Genomic DNA, 18,659 nt, shown 5'->3' with positions numbered 1-18,659 from the left:
AGAAGGTATTAGGAAAATCACAATGTGATCATTGCTTCTCCCAACAGAAAAATAAAGGGATGACTCAGGACTGGAATTTATCTAATAAGAGATGACATTTCTAAATTTGGGAATTGGATTTTTAAGGAGTATTTTGAGTTAGATATTGAAGGGCATTATTAGCTGAGAATCTACAGCCCACAGTGTTAAATTAGTGACAACAGTCAGTGAATTAGGAATCATAAGTACAGAACAGCAGAAAGTTAAATGCATTCCTTTAGGATTCTTGAGGAAAGGGTAGTATGATCAAGTCTGATTAAATTAGTTAATGGACAACGTGTGTTCTGCTATTGTGCTGTTTTTGTATTTAAAACTAAAAATTTTAAAATTTTTTTTAAACAAAGTCAATCTTATTCTCCTTGGCAAAATAAAGCAGCACTTTAATTTCTCAAAACGGCTTTTAAATATTTGGCACTGGTTTGTAATGAGCACCTGTTGCTTGGGATCTGGGTGTGCTGCCTTACCAGAGTTGGACTGCGTTTAGTCCACAGTTCTCTAGGAGCTAGTTCCTGGCATCTGCCAATCTTATGTAAGAATCAAAGTGGAAGCCATCTTGGGGCAAACGCCCAGATTAAGGAACTCAAAGAAAACAGATAATGCTTAAACAAACAAACAAGCCTCAAAAACAAAACAACAAAACATTAGTTCTTAAATATCTATATAATATAACAACCATGTATGCATGTTGAGAAGTAGGAAAAATGTTTTTCTTTAGAAAAATAAAACAGTTTTAATTGCTCTACAATGTTATATATACATTTTAGATATTTTGCTTGGCTATATAGCCAAATAAATCAGGACACTAGATAAACATCAAGGCAGATCCTGACAGGTAATCCTCAGGAATCACTGGCTAAGAAGAGACAGAAACTTCCAAAGATTCCCCACAGGAAGCAGCAGACAAAGTTTTAACCTGAAGCGAACCTCAGGCAAAACACGTCAGGGTCTGAAACAGTTGTTGCTTCTACCAAAGAATTCTCAGTTCACTCACTGTGGTTTGTCCTTTGCTAGAGGAAGCTGTGCTTTCCCTGATTTTATTTTCCATTAATGTTACTTGAAAGTGTCTAACCCTTCCCCCACCCTCCCAGACCAATCAATCAAATCCCAGTGCAGATAGACCAGGTTTCTTCCACCTGGATTCCTGAAGACAACTCCAGGAGCTTTCCCTTTTCTTCCATCTCAGTCTCAAACAATAGCACCCAGGAGTCTATCCTAGAAATTCAATTTAATCATTGCAAGCAAACATTGATACATAAGAATAAACACTAATACATGTTTTCAAATAGATTCCATATCAGCCCAGCTTCATCGCGCCCCTCATCTCCCGGTTTATGCGCCCCACAAAGGCACCAGCAGTGGCAGAGTGGAGATGCAATTTATGCCAGGCTTGGCTCACCACCCACAATCTATCAATCAAAGAAAGGTTTATGTATCATCAAAGGTGTCTCCCATTCTCTAAACCATGCATCGGTCAGGTGGTCTGGCTGTATCTGTCCAGAAGAGGCACCTTTTTCTGAACTCACGTGGACTGCAGTGTGGGACAGCTGTGATCCTGTACCAGAGGAAAATGTGAACACTACTCTCTTCTCCCAGCACATACTAACATAAATGATAACAAAAATGATAACCACAGCTTTTTATGAAATAATTTGACTGTTAAAATTTCATGAAAATCCAAATTTGAATATGCTAAATCCTCCCTGAGTATAGATGTTCTACAAGGCTTGGACGTTTAGGGGATTTTTTTTTTTTTTAAAAGAAGAGAAAGCTCACCAGAAGCTTTAAGTGAGTTATGCAACATACTCTTACACCTTTTCTTTTCTCTTTTAAAACTACAATGATGGTGGACAGTCATCAGTGCTTTTAGCTTTTATTAGCAATAATAAATTGCTGTGGGGCTGTATCATAGGCAGGGCCAAATCTACTGCTGCCTTTCTTGAAATCTAAGAAGTAGAAACCATTTCATATTTAATCATCAACACTCTGCAATGGCTCCCACATAGTCTGCTGGACCAAAGGGCTTTCCAATCAACAGCCCATGGTCACTGTGGTTCCTTAACAGAAATGACATGGCCCAGATGTTCTCTTACTCATGGTAGTGGTGGAATCTTGAGAAGGTTCTTTGGCACGTGTCAAAGTATGACTATTAAGCAGTCAACCAGAAGGAGACACCCTCACCAACCCCTAGAGCACCTGAGCAATAATTTCTACCACAGGGCTATGACTGGCCATATTTGTTCTTTAAAACACCTGATTCAAGCTGTTCTTCAAATTAAACTATGGCTATCAGAAAGAACAGGTTGATGGCAGTGACTTTCTAACCAAAGACATTTATCATAAAAAAAGAATTAGAAAGATGCATTTGGGGAGGGGTAGAAATGGTGATCAAAACTCCATTTCTAGTAATAGTTCCTTCTGCTCACCAGTGATTCTCAAGCTCTAGTGTGCAGCAGAAGATCCTGGGGGCCTTGTTAAAACATAAATTGCTGGTCCATGGGCCAGAACTTTTGCCTTTGTAGGCCTGTGGTGGGACCTGAGAATCTGCATTTCTAGGCAGTTTCTAGGTGATCTGCTGCTGCTCACTTGGGGACCACATTTCAGAACCACTGCACTGACTCTCCATGCTGCACCCACCGTGGCTGGTCTGCTTGGCCTCACTGTGTGCACTTGTTTCAGGAGCTCTGTCTGTTTTCTCATCCTTGGGACAGCTCTGACCACTGTTAACCAGAAAAGTTTCTCCAAGAATAGGAGTGAGTTTTGAAAATTCTTTAGGTCTTAAAGAGGTCTAAGACTACAGCCTTGAATGGTAGAAAATGTCTCTTGGCCAACCCAGAGCCCTCATTCTGGGGATTTTCATAGGTAATATTATAGATATAAGGGTACAGCAAACAAAAGTGTTTAAAAAAAAAAAAAACTCTCTCTTCAACTCACTAAATGGATGCTCAATAGAACACACTTCAGGAAAAGTTGGTCTGAAACTAATGGTAGAACTATGTGTAAGTTTTAACTCACCGATTCCTCAAAATTTTATTTGACATAGAACACTTTTTTCAAATGAAATCTTGCCCAGAACACCAACTTATAAAACAGGTTGACAGAATAGCCACCATCTGTAGAATTCCTGAAGCACGTAGAGAATCCCAGGATTCCAAAGAACATGGTTTGAAACCTGATTTAGTGCACAATAAACAGACTTTTAGGGTGGCTGTTATTGCAGGAAGGTATCTGCGAACATTTAGCAACATTAGTTCCCTCAATCCATGAGCACAGAATATCTTTTCATTTACTATTGTCTTCTTCAAATTGGTTTCATCAATGTCTTATAGTTTGCAGTGTAAAGATTTCTCATCTTTTTTAAAGTTTATTCCTAGGTATTTCCTTCTTTTGATGTAATCACACTTTAAAATCTGAAGCTCAGGCTACAATTTCTGTTGATCTTATCCACTTTTTACTGGACCGACCTTCTGTTAAACAGAGCAACATTTATGAAGGGCAGTTGATCAGATATTGAGCATGTAGTTTTAGGCTATTTTGTTCAATATAAATGCTTTAACAAGTGGCCATTTTAATCAAGCTATACTTTTAAATTTCTATGTGTTATATATGTTTAGTAATTTACTTAGATACTTTCAAGTATCAAGCACTATCCTTTTGGCCTATAATCCAAACACTTGGTTGGCTATTAATACTTCACATTGATTTTTTCAGACTGGTAAGATAAATGCAATGTTTTTTTTTTTCTTAATCCCATCAGGTTATTTAGTGAATTTTTACTTAGGCACCCTCTGTTTCTACTTAGATAAGTCATAAATAAAGATTTTTTTAGATGTCCTGGGGTTTTCTTCATGCATTCTCATGGTCTTCTACCACACTGAATCCTTCTAAAATTGTTGCAGTTGACCACGCTCCCAAAAGAGAATAATGTCTTATCCACGAGTGAATTATTTGTGTAGACGGGTGGCTTCTCATAAAGATCATCTCTGATAATACATCTTATGAAAAGGGTAGAGAATAAACACACAGACTGCTGAGAAATAGAATGTTATTTGCTAGTCAAGAATGAAAACGTAAGTTTTTATTAAATTATTCAAGATTATCCATGGAATATTACAGACATCATGAACACTTTTCCGACTTCAGCCAACATTACATGTGAAGGTAACATATTTGAAATAGGACAATCAAATAACTATCTAATCACAATGTCAAAATACGATGTGAGAAATATTGTGGTATTACTGAGTGTTGTCACTGCTACTGTTGCCACTAATGTCACTGTTATTGCAACAACTGCTAGCCAGCTCCCCTAAACTGAGTGCCCAGTGTGCACTGGAACAGCACTTAGCAATTCTATAAAACTTGTTTTGATACTCAGAACATTTATGTGAAGGGAGGTGACATGGTTAATTCAATTTTAGATACTCACACATTGAAGCATGAAATAATTTACACGGTAACTAATATTTTTAGGTTTAAAATCGGGACCAAGACATTTCTGATTACACTCTCATAGCTAGCAAATTATATTATATAAGAAACTTCTTCTGTAAGAAATAAGTGGTTGGACTCACCAATGGAGTTGGTTATCTTAATGCCATATAGGTTATATCATTATATTTTAATAAACTTTCTTGAAATGTACTCAGGCCAATGTGCTTGAAAATAAAGAATAATGGCATCTATCTGTCCCAGGAACTGGGTGGGATCTCAAGCTAACAGAGGAAGTCTGTCAGGCCTAAATTTATTTCCAGCCCCTCCCACTCTCAACATCACAAGAATAGTCATTACAACCGATCATGTGACTTCATATAGAAAACATCCAGAAGCTGGGGCTTGTAGTCACTCTCCTTGAAAATGTAGGGTTGTAAGTTATGTATTAATAAGGAGGCATTTGGGGATTGTTTGGGGGTAATTTTTGATACTTCATTAATTCAGATTCTTTTTTCTTTTCTTTTTTTGTATTTTTTTTTTTAAATTGAAGTATAGTCAGTTTACAGTGTTGTGTCAGTTTCTGGCATACAGCGCAATGCTTCAGTCACACATGATCATACATATATTCATTTTCATATTCTTTTCCACCGTAAGTTACTACAAGATATCAATATGGTTCCCTGTGAAACCGTTGGCTGGCTCCCTAGCTTTCTGAACCTACCTGCTCACAAGACTGCCTCCTGGGGAAAAGGAGAAAGTTTGTAATGGAGTTTCCTTAATTACAGCATAGCAGAGCTATGCAGACACATCAGATTCAAGAAAACTTTTTTCCCCTCTTTTCTCCTTTTGGTTTTTGTTCTACTAGTGGCATTGCCACTGTGTGTCAAGAACCCAAGGAGTTTGGGGTGAGGGGAGGAATGTCACAATTGCAGGGGCCTGATCACCATGCAGAAAACAGCGCCCCACCAGACAGATGTGCCAATTAGCCGCCTCGGGGAAGAGGAGACAGGGTGTGGAGGTGCGGTGATGGACAAAAGGGGTGCTGCCCTGGGGAACTAGTCTCAGGAAGAGCTCTTCCTCTGGCGTTGCTGGATTTCTAGGCAAGAGCAGCAGTTAGCCATTAACTGAGAGAATCATTACTGATGACCAAGGCAGAGGCCCTGATCAGCCTCCTATGAAACCACACGGAATGCCAGCCCTCACACCTTTGATGCCAAATTATTTGTATTCCCATCCTGTCCTACCTCCCTTGAATTTATATTGTTCTGTTTCAGGCTGAAGTTATTTTGTGGCACAAATTGTCTTAATTTACAGGTAATTCATGTATTTGAAAAACTCAAGACATTTTTACCAGTGACAATTGGCAAAGTAGTTAATTATGAAATATCCTATGCTCACATTATAAAATTAAAAACACTGGTCTTCCTGGTCTTTTGAGTGATGCAGAAGTACCACATTTTACAAAATAACTGCATCTTGTGACTCCTCCCTTCAACCTAATTTTCTTCTCACTTCCTGCCCTACCTCAGCCTCACTCTCCAGCTCCATGCTCCCCCCTCAGCGGTCCTGGCCAGAGCCCTCATTTTATCTAAGCAGGTGACCAAAAGGAAACATCCCGATATTCCTTGCGCTAAAGTGAAAAATACAAACATGTTTTCTTTCAAGGGTTATTCCGATTATCCCCAAACCATCTATGAAATTAAGATAATTCATTCTGAAATCCCACCCTTTATTTACTAGAAGTGGCATCTTAGGCAAGTTTCTAATTGATCTAAGCCTCTGTTTCCTTCTCTGAGAAATGAGTAATTTTCAAGGTGTGGGTTAGAAGTCGTGCATGTAAAGGACCCAGTGCCGTGTCTGATGCTTTGTGTGTGCTCAAAAAAAGTTAGTAGTAGTTTAACAGAAGGCTCCCTGTAGTAAAGAGTGTGACTGTGGTCTTCACTTATCTGAATTAAGAAGGCTTATTTTGGCCTCAGCAACATTTTAAGATTAAAAATAAAACTTAGTAAAGCCAAGAGCCCATGCCCTTGCACAATAGCATGTGCAGAACAGAAGCCCTTGGCTTTAAACACCACTTTCTGTCTTCTTGTGGGGCCATGACAATCCCCGGGTGAGCTGTATCACAAGCAAATGGGAGCATCTCCATGTCACCGCCCACTCCGGACATTCAGATGTGGCACAGAGGGCCTCTCCATGCGGATGAGCCGGAGCTAAGACAATTCTCCAGATGCTTAAAAACAAAGCCAAAACCAAAAACAAGACCCAAACGAACAGCAAAGAAGCTGCAACCCAGAAAACCAATCTTCAAAAACTTGAGGAAACCTGAAACATCCAGGCTGGCTGTTTTCTCTGGCTGAATCCACAGGCTGTTGTCCAGCTTCAGCGCTAGCCCAGACCCTCAAACTCTCATACATTTTTGTTGTTCAAACACAACAATGAGCAATGAATGGGAACTGACTGCCCCATGTTCACAAACAGGTCAGTACCAGACATTATGAGCTAATAAATCATGTGAAACCACCAGACGGCAATACAGTTGTAGAGCAGGACTGTTCACTCACTGCAGACAAAGGCATGGTCACTGGTAAACGTTATCCAAATCCAAAAAGTACACAAAATATATCAGCTTTTCCACTTAGCCACCCAAAGGTTAATAATCCACCAAAATTCAACCTGTCGCTAAAGAGGGTGAGGGAACCCAATGGCTTTTGCCCCTTTTTTGTGCCAAGAAATGTACTGTTGTCTTTCAGTTCCTCTTTATTTCTTATTACACCCACCATCATGCTAGATTTTCACAAGCAAACCTTCCCTGAAATATATACATAATAAATCTTATTTATTTAAAATGTAACTTTTTCTCTCCTCCAGCAGTTTCTGACCTCCTCAGTAAATGAATTTTCATGGTGCTGACTTGTCTCCAAACAACCACTCAGATTAGAAACAAACATCATCATTTTAGTCAAAATGGTCTGCATGTCTGATGCTACTGTTTGCATTTAATCAAATGCAAACCATCCTCTCTCAGCACAGCTGAGGTCCCCATGCCTAGTCAAGTTCATAGTCAAAGATTCTTCTAGGAGTTCTTGGGCCTGCAGGTATTTCCATGATCATTACAAAAGTACTTCTTTTTAAATTAAAAAAAAAATATCTATAATGTGTCCTGTAGAGAAAATTTTATTTCAAAAATAAAACTAAATTCTGAGCTTCAATAAAGATGACATTCCAGGACCCTTCTAATGCCCTGAAGGAAAATGAGGATATTTACTATGTTTGACAAAGGCTGGACTTGCTTAGTTCACAGAAAATGCTCTACCAAAAACTCCCCCAGGGATCACCCCTCTCTCCCCCAGTAAGCAGAGCCCCCTTCCTGCATTCTCAGGTTATTTATAATACCTGGAGGTAAGATTGACCAACCCCAATGTTCACAGCAGCACTATTTATAATAATCAAGACAGAGAAACAACCTAAATCTCTACTGACAGATGACTGGATAAAGAAGATGTTGTGTATTTATACAATGGAATACTACTCAGCCATAAAAAAGAATGAAATCTTGACATTTGCAGCAACATGGATGGACCTAGAGGTTATCATAATAAGTGAAGTCAGACAGAGAAAGGTAGATATCATGTAAAATCACTTATATGGGGAATCTAAAACCATGATGCAAATAAACTTATTTACAAAACAGAAACAGACTCAGGTATAGAAAGCAAACTTATGGCTTTCAAAGGGGAAAGCTGGGGAGAGGGATAAAACAGAAATTTGGGATTAACAGATACACACTACTATATATAAGGACAGATAAACAACAAGGACCTACTGTAGAGCACAGGGAACTGTATTCAATATCTTTAACAACCTATAATGGAAAAGAATCTGAAAAAAGAATACACAATATATATAACCTAATTACTAAACTGTACACCTGAAACACTATAAATCAGCTATAATTCAATTTTTAAAAATCTACAAATAATGAGAGTCAATCGTATAACATTTACTGGGTACTTATGTGTAAGCCAAATACTGGGTTTACAGAATAAACATTTTACAGATTGAAAAAGAAAAAGAGTGACCAACAAGATGTTCAATATTATCTTTTCTTTCCTAGGCCAAGATCATGTCAACTTACTAGGTCTAGCTACTTCATGTTAATATCACCAATCCTTTAGGAATCATGATAATTAGAAAAAATGACAAGAAAAGAGACGGCCTTCTTTATTATCCCTGAAAAAGTGAACAGTTTTCACAGATGATGCTTTACATGCTTTACTCACTTTGCTACACTCATGATTGGTCTTCAGCTATGAACTTATAGAAGGTATTTAAATGGCTGAATAAGAATTTCTTATAACTTTAAACAGAGAAATGCCAGATTCTGCTAACCTCCTTCATCCATTTATGTGTAAGAGGGAGATCTTTCTTTGTCACGAGACATTAAAACTTAGCACCAAACAAGTTAGTGAGTGCAATCTCTTCTTGAAATCATCCAACCTTCTGTAAGGGTGATTTGCAATTCTAACAGTGAAACAATTTTTACTGAAATCAGCCCAATTCATCTTACATACAGTACCACAGGTAAAGAAGAAAAAACAAGGAACCATAGATCTTGAAACACACACACAAAGTCTTACACTGGAAGGAATGTCAGTTTTCCACATTCCAACCAGAAAGTAATTTCAAACCAAAGATTTCACTTATCTCAGAAAAACACAAATGCATTTCCTGGATTTTAGTAGATATATATTGTTAACTCTTACCTTATTCCTTGAAAATCACCGCCTAGTCACCAGAGAGAAATATTGCAACACTTTGGCATAAGGAGAAAGAAAGGAATCTTACCAGCCTTTATACTTAACAGTTTCATTAAAAGACTATACTTAAATCTCATTTCTAAGAGCTTCAAATGGGTGTAGAACACACAGACACACCTACACCCCTATATTGTTTATATTAATCAGCTTTTATAGAAAGTGATTCATATCTCAAAGATTTTTCTGTTTTTAGGGCCTTGTCTAGTTCTTCTGGATAAATATAAGGTACAAATAGGAGACACCGCATAGGAAAAGCTGGACTCAGAGTGATTTCCTGTAATTCTCTGTGCCCACCTCATACCAAATCCTCTGAAGCTTTATGCAACCACTAGAGCAGGGTCACAAACATCACACAAAACAAGATCTTGCTGGAGTCTGTTCCTCTGAGAGATTTCTTCTCAGGCAAAAGTGGGGCTGGACAACCAGCAGTGGCACTCTGAGTGTGCACTGCCACCAGGGCTGAGGCTGACATCTACAAAGACTTTTTAAATAGTCAATAATGCTCTTTGCTGGCAGGAGCATGAGAAGTAGGCATAGCTAGTAGGAGTCCAGCAGGTTTTTATGAAAGAAAAACAGAAAGACACTGGGGAAAAGGCAATAGTTTATATTATGCATATTCGGAGGCATCAGTTCTACTTCTAGAAACAGAAGGATACGCCTTAAGATTTGCCTGTAAGAGTCTCACCACTGATGTTCATAGCAGCAGGAAAACAGGGTGGGGGTGAGGGGAGAGGTACCGACTCAACAATCCATCTGGAAATAACCAGCTAAGTAAATTATGTATTTAATTCATACAATGAAAAACAATGTCATACAATGAAATATTAGGTCATCATTAAAATGAAGTCATTGGGCATTTATCCCAGAAAAATGAAAACTTAAGTTCACACAAAAATATGTACACAAGTGTTCATAGCAGCTTTATTCAAGACAGCACAAAACCGGAAATCACTCAAATAGCCAATCAGCCGATAAATATTTAAATAAAATGTGATAGATCCACATAATGGAACATCATTAAGCAAAGAAATAGCAACAAACTACTGACAGGTGTAACAACTCGGATAACTCTCCAGGGAATGAGACTGAGTGGAAAAAGCCAATCCCAAAAGGTCACATACTATACCATCCTTATGTACAAGGAAATAAGCTTTTAAAGGCTTGTATCTTTGGAGCACCAACTTGTGTTAAGCTGATCCTCCCAGGGAACACAACTAGCTTTTACCAGTAGTCTCTTAAAAGTGAATGGCTTAAAAGAACTACAACTATACATGGTGATAGATGTTAATGAACCTAACTGTGGTAATCATTTTGCAATCTATACATATATCAAATTATTATACCAAAAATGAACGAAATGTTATTTGTCCATTATATCTCAATAAGAAAGAAAACTAAATCAATAGCTTACCCCTGGAAAGTTCTGAAACACAGGAATATCTAGGGGCAAACGGTGCTCCGCAGCAACTCCACCTTCTGCTTAGAGGGCCAGGAGCGCCAGGGTCTTACAGGAAAGAACCAGCTACCCAACATTATCTCGCTGGCATGAGGCGTCAGCGTCCCCAGTTCTCAGTGCACGTGCTGCAGCGGCTGGTCCAGGCTTGGGGTCCTGCCCTCCGGGAGCCAGCAGCCTGGTCAGGGCGAGTGCTCAAAAAACAATGCAGAGCCCAGCGCCACAGCCCTGCTGCGGTGGATCGCCATGACCCAGCCTTCTGGACCACCGCTGTCCTGGTCCTACTCCTCCAGGATTAGGGAGTCACTGGTAACCTCCTCGAGGGCTTGGCAGGGCTCCCCTGGAGATCTGGCCTCACCAGTGACCATGTACAGGGAGGAGCACGTCTGGCACCGGGGCTCGAAATCCGGGTCCAGTTCCGCTTGGAGAGGAGAGAGCGGGGGCCTGGGAGGCCGGCGCCTCTGCCGTCTCCAGCGCTCGAGGGCCCCGGGCTCGGGCTCCGCGCTCCCCTCGCGCAGGGGCTGGCTGCCGCGGGGGAGGGTGGACCTGCGACGCCCGCGCTTCTGCCACCGCCGGGGAGAAGGGAGAAGGCAGGAGGAGAATTGATCATCCCGGGCTGGAGCCCAGTCCTCAGCCAGTCCTTGTCCCTCCGCCCTGCCCATGTCCCCGACCACACCACGCAGGCTCCCCAGAAGCCGGCCGGCCGAGCTGGGAGGTGCCTCCCGCAAACCTGGGGCAGCGGGGGCCGCCCCCAGGCCAGGCCGAGGGGGAGACGGGGACAAACTGACCTTTTCGAGCCCGACATGCAGAGGTGTGTCTGGAGAACCTGGGGCAGCAGAGGGCAGCCCGAGGCCAGGCTGCGGGGAGATGGGAGCAAATAGCCCACCTCGGCGGGGCAGCCCCCCTCCCCACACCGACCCGGCCCCCTGATGGCACCGGGCCCGCCTCCCGGGAGCCGCCCGACACGGAGACGTGCGCCCCAAGAACCTGGGGCAGCAGAGGGCGCCCCCAGGCCAGTCCATGGGAAAATGGGAGCAAATCGATGGGCTCCCACTGGTCAGCCCCGCTCGCGAGCCATCACTGCTGTCTGTAGCTCATTCCACAGTCGTCACTCAGGTATCCAGTCTGATGGAGTAGCCTGTTTGGAACATTGCAGTTGTAGCAGACAGAAGAGAGACAATATGCTCAACCATATTTGCTCTTAAAGATTCTCCAGAAATGACACAGTCTGTGCTCACATGACGTTGTCCAGAGCAAATCACATGACCAAACCTAGTAGGCAAGACAGAGAGAATGATCTCCTAGAAAGAGGGTATTGAATATTTTTGAACATTGACGCAGTTTATCACACAGTCATCGGAGAATATTGAGTACAGAACTGGCGCCATCTGATTTTACAATTTAGAAATTATCTCTGTGCTGAGAAGAGGCTGCTGTGGGGAGGGCAGCTTTATGCTTATAGGTAACTTTCTTTATGTTTATGGGCTTTGATCCACCAATCCGAGGCCAAAATAGGAAATAACAGATGATGGATTGCTTAGTTACTCTCTATGGCTTAGGGAGAAGTGAGGCTTCTCTAAAGATGGTGAAAGTTTTTCTTGAGAGAGCAGATAGATCTTATAATGGCCAAGCTTTCAAAGCAACACTCAAATTAGAAACAAAAAATCAAAAACCATGTGCAATAAAATGGCATCAAACCTGGATGACATTAGAAAGAAATTAAGGTAAAACCTAGACATGTTTAAACCATGTTTTTATAAGTTGTGCATATTACCCTGTCATTCCAGACACAATTGTATGCACATATACTTAGTTTTGTAGTCATTTGAGCATCTAGAATTTGCCTGTCCCTAGACCTGAAGTATTATCAGAGCTCAAACCACCACATTTTTCTTTTTTCACAGGACCATTGTAAAAGTCAGTGTGAAATGTGTTTTTGCTTTCCATTATGAAACCCTGTCTTATTTCCTGGAAATTGTTATGGGTAAAGTGCTAATAAAAGATGTTTTAGATTCAATGAATTAACCATATTGCTTGACTAGCTCCTGGATTTTGATTTGCAGAGTACTTTCTTCTCTGCATCTAAGCATCAAGAATGACTCAGTGTGGGCCATTTAGCTGCCATATAATCAGATACTTCAGTTTTATTACTATTGCTTTATGGTAGCAAATATTTCCATTTAAGTCTCTCCAAAATTTGCAAATTTTGTGTTTTGCTATGTCCAATATGTTACTATTTCAGTATGTAATGTATAACTATGTATGTATAAATTAAAATATGCTATTAAAAAATCTACCTGGGAGCAAAACTACAATTTCCTAATTCTTCCCTACCAGTGACCTCAGTTTTCTTTCTATTATTGATTTATTAAGCTTAATTATCCATTATAATAGATTCATAAATAATAAATTACTTTTGCAAATTGGCATGGTAGAGGTTGCTCAGGCATTTAAAGCCTAAAGAAACAACTTGAATGACAAATATTTGTATCTGTAAACAATCAACAGGACTACCGAATGTGCTTACTCTGAAAAATGAAATAAGTGAAATTCATTTTAATCATTGGGGCAATTCATTTTGGGCAATTTTCTCTTTTAACTTAATGCATTAGAAAAGGTGCTCAGTGGTGGGTGCCGTGATGACTCCCAGGTATTCAAGGCCAGTCACTCACTGCCCTCTAGTGCTGTCCAGAGGGGCGACCCTTAGATAAGCTATTTTAAGGTAAACCCTAATTATTGGAGTTTTAGGCCTAATTTTATTTATAATTGTGATCATAACTACTATATTATTATACCATTTAAAGCTTATTTAAAGTGAGTGTCCCTGTGTCCACCCTTACATATGTGCACACACTAGTGCACTAACCCACGTGCACACATGCACACTGACACACAGTGAGTAAATGGAACTTCTGTACTGTGCATAGAAAAACATCACTGAGTGAGTATAAGTATCATTAAGTGGAGGGAAATTTGCAGGAAGACACTCTGGCTGTTTCATATTCTGACAGCCCAACAGATTCTTTCAGAAGGTGAAATGTACTGTCACACTATCGCATTTGCCTGACGATTTGACAGTCTCATAAGTCTCATAATTCTACCAGTTGTTGATTTTTCATCACCAACAATTAAGCCTAGACAATTCACCTTTTGAAACTAATTTTCCTTAATTGACTTCTTTAAAAATTTTCTTCTTTAAGGAAATTCTTACATGAGCTGGAAACATAATTCCCTTTTTAATTAACAGCACCTTTACAAATTTAATTATATTTTTCTCAAACAGGAAAAATAAACTTTGCATTTATATTTAATACTGAAATAATGGATTATTGCCAGATAATCATATTGACAAAGTAGTTACCTAAATGACTTACATGGATTGTAAGAATAAAAAAAGTATTAGAAATAAATGTGAGTTGATGTTTTGAGTTTAATTATATGTATAATAGCCATTAATTATCATAAATATTTTATTTTCTGAATCGCAGGCTCTTATCAACTTGGACTTGGTTTGTGTGATGGTCTCCTAATTGGCTTCTCATCTGTTTCCTCCCTGCTTCTAAGTCATCACACATGGCACTGACAGAATGTTCTTTCCAAAATACCACTGTCTTCATGTCACTCCTCTAACCAGGAGCCCATGGTGCCTCCCTATCATTTAATCTCTCAAGCCCCAGTCCCTCAGCCCAGCACCCACAGCCTCCCATCATTTGGCCCTGCTGTACCTACCTCACCTTGCCTTCCACTGGTCCCTTCACCACAACAAGACTGTGTGGGCCCAGACCCCCCCACTCTTCACCTCCATGGGTGGGGGAAAGCCGGACTGTTTTCAATCACTTTGCAGACAGAAGAGGAGCAGCAAGCGGGGGGAGGAGAAGAAGAATGTGAGTGATTCTCATGAGTCACAGCCACATTAGGTAAAGAAGGGCTGTGGGTGTAAGTGTGCAGCCACCTTGAACTTGATGGTGGAGTCAGCAAGTCTTTCTGAGCAGAACAGGCAGGCAGCAGTGCCAGGCTGTTCAATTTTCAAGTATGTTCATTTTCAAGGTGAGGGTTTGGCTGGAAGGAGGACATTTGCTTGAGTAATTCTTTCCAGGTTGTAACGCTCACTCCCCAGGACAAATTTCTGGGCCGGCTCACAGATTTCCAGAACGTGCCCAAATGTTCAGAGTCAATTGGTGCTGCAGACAAATGATGGATTATCCAGAGAGGAGTTAGCAGTGTCAGGACACATGACCGATTCGGGTGGGATCTCATTACTTCTTTTTGCTCAAGTAGCTTTTTGGTGGGGGGTTGGCGTGGTGTTTGGAATCTGCAGAGGTGAGTACTGTCCCAATGGGGAGGGGCTCAAAAAACTTTTTAAAAACCTGCTAAAAACTAAACCTACCAAGGGAAATTAGGTAAAAATTTGTATAAATCCTAAGCAGAAACAAGACAGAAAAGTTTAAAAAGTGAGTGCATAATCACTGTTATATTTTCCTGGGATTGATTTGGTTAACTGCTCACCTCAGTTATCAATTACTAGATGACATGGGTGGACACAGGTAGTTAAAATTCTATAATCATTTCTATAAGACTTGAACCAAAGTATACTTTGCAAAACAAGAAGTTTACTCTAGATTTTAAGGCATGGAGGGAGTTTATTCATCCAAGAGAACACTTAGAAAGAATATGATATAAGGCCACAGTAATTCTGTGGTAGTAAGAATGTTGGTTCCCCGAAGGTGTCCACACCCTAATTCCTGGAACCTGTGAGTATGTGAGCTTACATGGCAAAAAGAATTTAAGAGGTGTGATTGAGGCTACAGATCTTGATGGGGAGATTAATCAATCTTATCCAGGTGGACCCAATCTAATCACGAGAGTCTTTAAAAATCAGAGAACCATTTCCAGATGGGGTTAGGCATCAGGAGATGTGACGATGTGGAAAGGCTCAGAGAGATATAACATTGCTGGCTCCAAAGATGGAGAAGTTGGGGGATCAGAAGCCCAGGAGTGGGAGGCCTCGCTACGAGCTGAAAAAAGCAAGGAACCGAATTCTCCCCTAGAGCATCCAGAAAGAAACACAGCCCTGCCAACACTTTGGTTTTAGCCCAGTGAGATCTGCATTGGATTTCTGACTGACAAAATTCTAAGGGAATGCATTTGTGTTGTCTGAAATCACTAAGCCTGTGGTAATTTGTTACATCAGCCATAAAAAATAAATGCAAGTTGTTTAGTCAATACATTTTGAATGAGTAAAATTAGTCTAAGAAATTCATAAGAAAATTATGTGAACAGACTTCTTTTATTGGGGCTGGTACTTAAATATGGCTTTTATAAGTGATTTAGTTTTAAACAAACATTTGTTGAGCACTTACTCTGACCTAGGCGCTTCTCTTTGCATTTGTATTAAATCCTCACAGTAACTGAGCTCATTGCTGTCAGTTGCTGATGTAATCTTTCCAAAGTCACACACATAGCAAATAGAGAAGCTGAGTTTAGTCACTACTATGGTTGTTCCCACACTCACTGCATATTAAAATCACTTAGGAAGTTTTTGCAAATCCTAGTGTCCAGATCACATCCCATGTCAATTAAATTGGAATGTTTGAGCTTGGAGCCAGGTGTCAGTATTTTAAAAAGGTATCCCATGAATCCCATGTGCAGTGAAGTTTGGGAGCCACTGTACTTGCTCTCAAACTGTGGGATAAATGTTGTTATTCCAGCTAATGCAAAGCATTCAAACTCAGATGGTTTAAAATTAAAACCTACATTACCTCTTACTCTAAAATGGTGGGTTTTTTTTTTTAAACCATCATTAGTGCAGCAACTGTCGTTGGTTGGATAAAAGAGCAATTGTTAGTCCAAAGACTAGAGTAGAATTGGTTTTGCATGTAGACACAGTTTGGATTGTCAGTCAGAATAATGGAGGCCAGCAGTGGGGACACCTTTCCCAAAACCAGACAAGGAGGGAGAAACAGATCTTTATCTGGTGTCTAAAGCCAGAAGGGGACTGGAGGGCTGCCTGATGAGATCGGCGGTCAGATTGCCTGTCTGGACATTTTGTCACCATTTTTGTTCAAAGTATATGCCTTTATGTGTTTCAGCAGCAGCTAGAGACAGCTCTACACTCCCAGTAAGACTGGCGCTGTGACTGAGAGCCTGGATTTCCTTAATTTTGTTTGGCTTCCTTGTTCCCTACTTGATGGCTTCCCTAGGGTTCCTATCAACATGAACGCATCCTGCTTCTGGTCAGGGGACAGACTGCAGTTTGGGGCACTGATGGATCTTTGGCTGCAACCCTCTGGCTGCCACCCTTAACTGTTCCTCCCCTTAACTGGCATTTCCATAAGGTATGGTACTCAACTCCCCCCTCGGGCAGGACAGGCAGGCTCTGTCTTTTAATCTGCTGCAAACCTTCACTTTTTCAATTCATTTTGCAAACAGAAATTAGTTCAGTGGGTTTCAACTGGAAACAGGTGCTCTTGGTTCATATCACATTGATGAGTGACATAAGTTATAATGCCCTTTTATCTCACTGGTGATAAGCACAGACACCAGTGCATTACCTTTTTGTATATGCTAAGCCACAAACTTGCGCTAGACAGGATTACCTCCAGATTCCTAACTGAACCCAAGGCAGTCTTTTTGCCCTGAGTCCTCCAAGTTGGCTATATGCTCTTTGCCATTTCACCAGAGTGTTGCCAACACTCTAATGTGTGCTGTGTGGCTGTGGAAGTAAATTAGCTAAATCGAAAGAGTGAAGGAAGTAACTTTACAAGTTCTACATGATTCGCTGGACTGGTTCTCTCTCGAATTTACTCATCTTGGTAAATATTACAAGTTACAGTTTGATTTTAGATTTGTTGATCCTTATTTAATTGGGCTTTTTAATTGGTCAAGAAAGAAATTTGGAGTTAAGAGAAATTACTCCCAATAGGATTATAATCTAAGTGGAGTGGAGAACTTACTATTTATTCCAGTGGATTTGTGCAGCATCGACAGGCAGACATACCAGACAAGAAGTCATCTTGGGGCAAATACATAAAATTCTGCTTTCTCATCACACAACATTATCCTGGAACAAGGACTAGGTTTTTTGAGGTTTAAAGATGGTCTAAAAATTCTTTAAAAATCACTGAGAATTAAGATCCTTCATAAGTTATAAATTCTGTAACACGAAAAACAAACACAAACAGCCCTTAGACTAGGGAAGACCGCTGCGGTCTTCTGAGAATGCCCTTCTACATTTGCCTTGTGGCTAATTTCAAATTGCGATTTTCTCAAAACTGATTTGTATTACACAGCTGTTCAGTGCTGTTCTGCGCCTTGCATTTTTCAAGGAGTTACATGGTTTCCCCTCTTCCTTCCTTAAAGATAATTTCAACACAGCTTACAGACACACACACACACACACAAACACACAAATTTATTGGCCAATATCAATAAATGACCGAAGCCCGGAGGAAACTATTGAAAATTAAACTTCGTTATACCACAGTGGTATCAGCCATGTATTGGCTAATTTCCATGTTTATAAATAGGATGCAAAAGCTTAATTTCATCATAATTGAAGAGCAACTTTGAAAAAGTCATGCAATTTAATGGCATAACTGTCTTTTACTGCTGTATGTAAATAGACTGAATAACAGCAGTAAACGTTGAACACAATCTCAGGTGCTGCGATTTCTTTGGAACACAATTTAAATTTCAAATTATGTTTAAGACCTTTGTAAATAACACAGGGCTCTTTTTTAAAGCTTCTCACATGGAGTTGACTTACTTGAGGAAACTGGCATTTGGGAAAAACAGAGAAGTAGAAGCAGAGTGGGCCATTTGGAAATCTGACCACATATGTTTTTTTAAAGTGCATCATTTAGTTTTAAATCATATTTTCCTTCCATTATTTTGAACTTTATCAATATCCTCCTGTGTTA

The sequence above is a fragment of the Camelus dromedarius genome, unplaced genomic scaffold (assembly GCF_036321535.1).
Source record: "Camelus dromedarius isolate mCamDro1 unplaced genomic scaffold, mCamDro1.pat HAP1_SCAFFOLD_123, whole genome shotgun sequence".
NCBI classification, from domain to species: Eukaryota; Metazoa; Chordata; class Mammalia; order Artiodactyla; family Camelidae; genus Camelus; species Camelus dromedarius.
Note: the sequence above shows the minus strand (reverse complement) of the source record.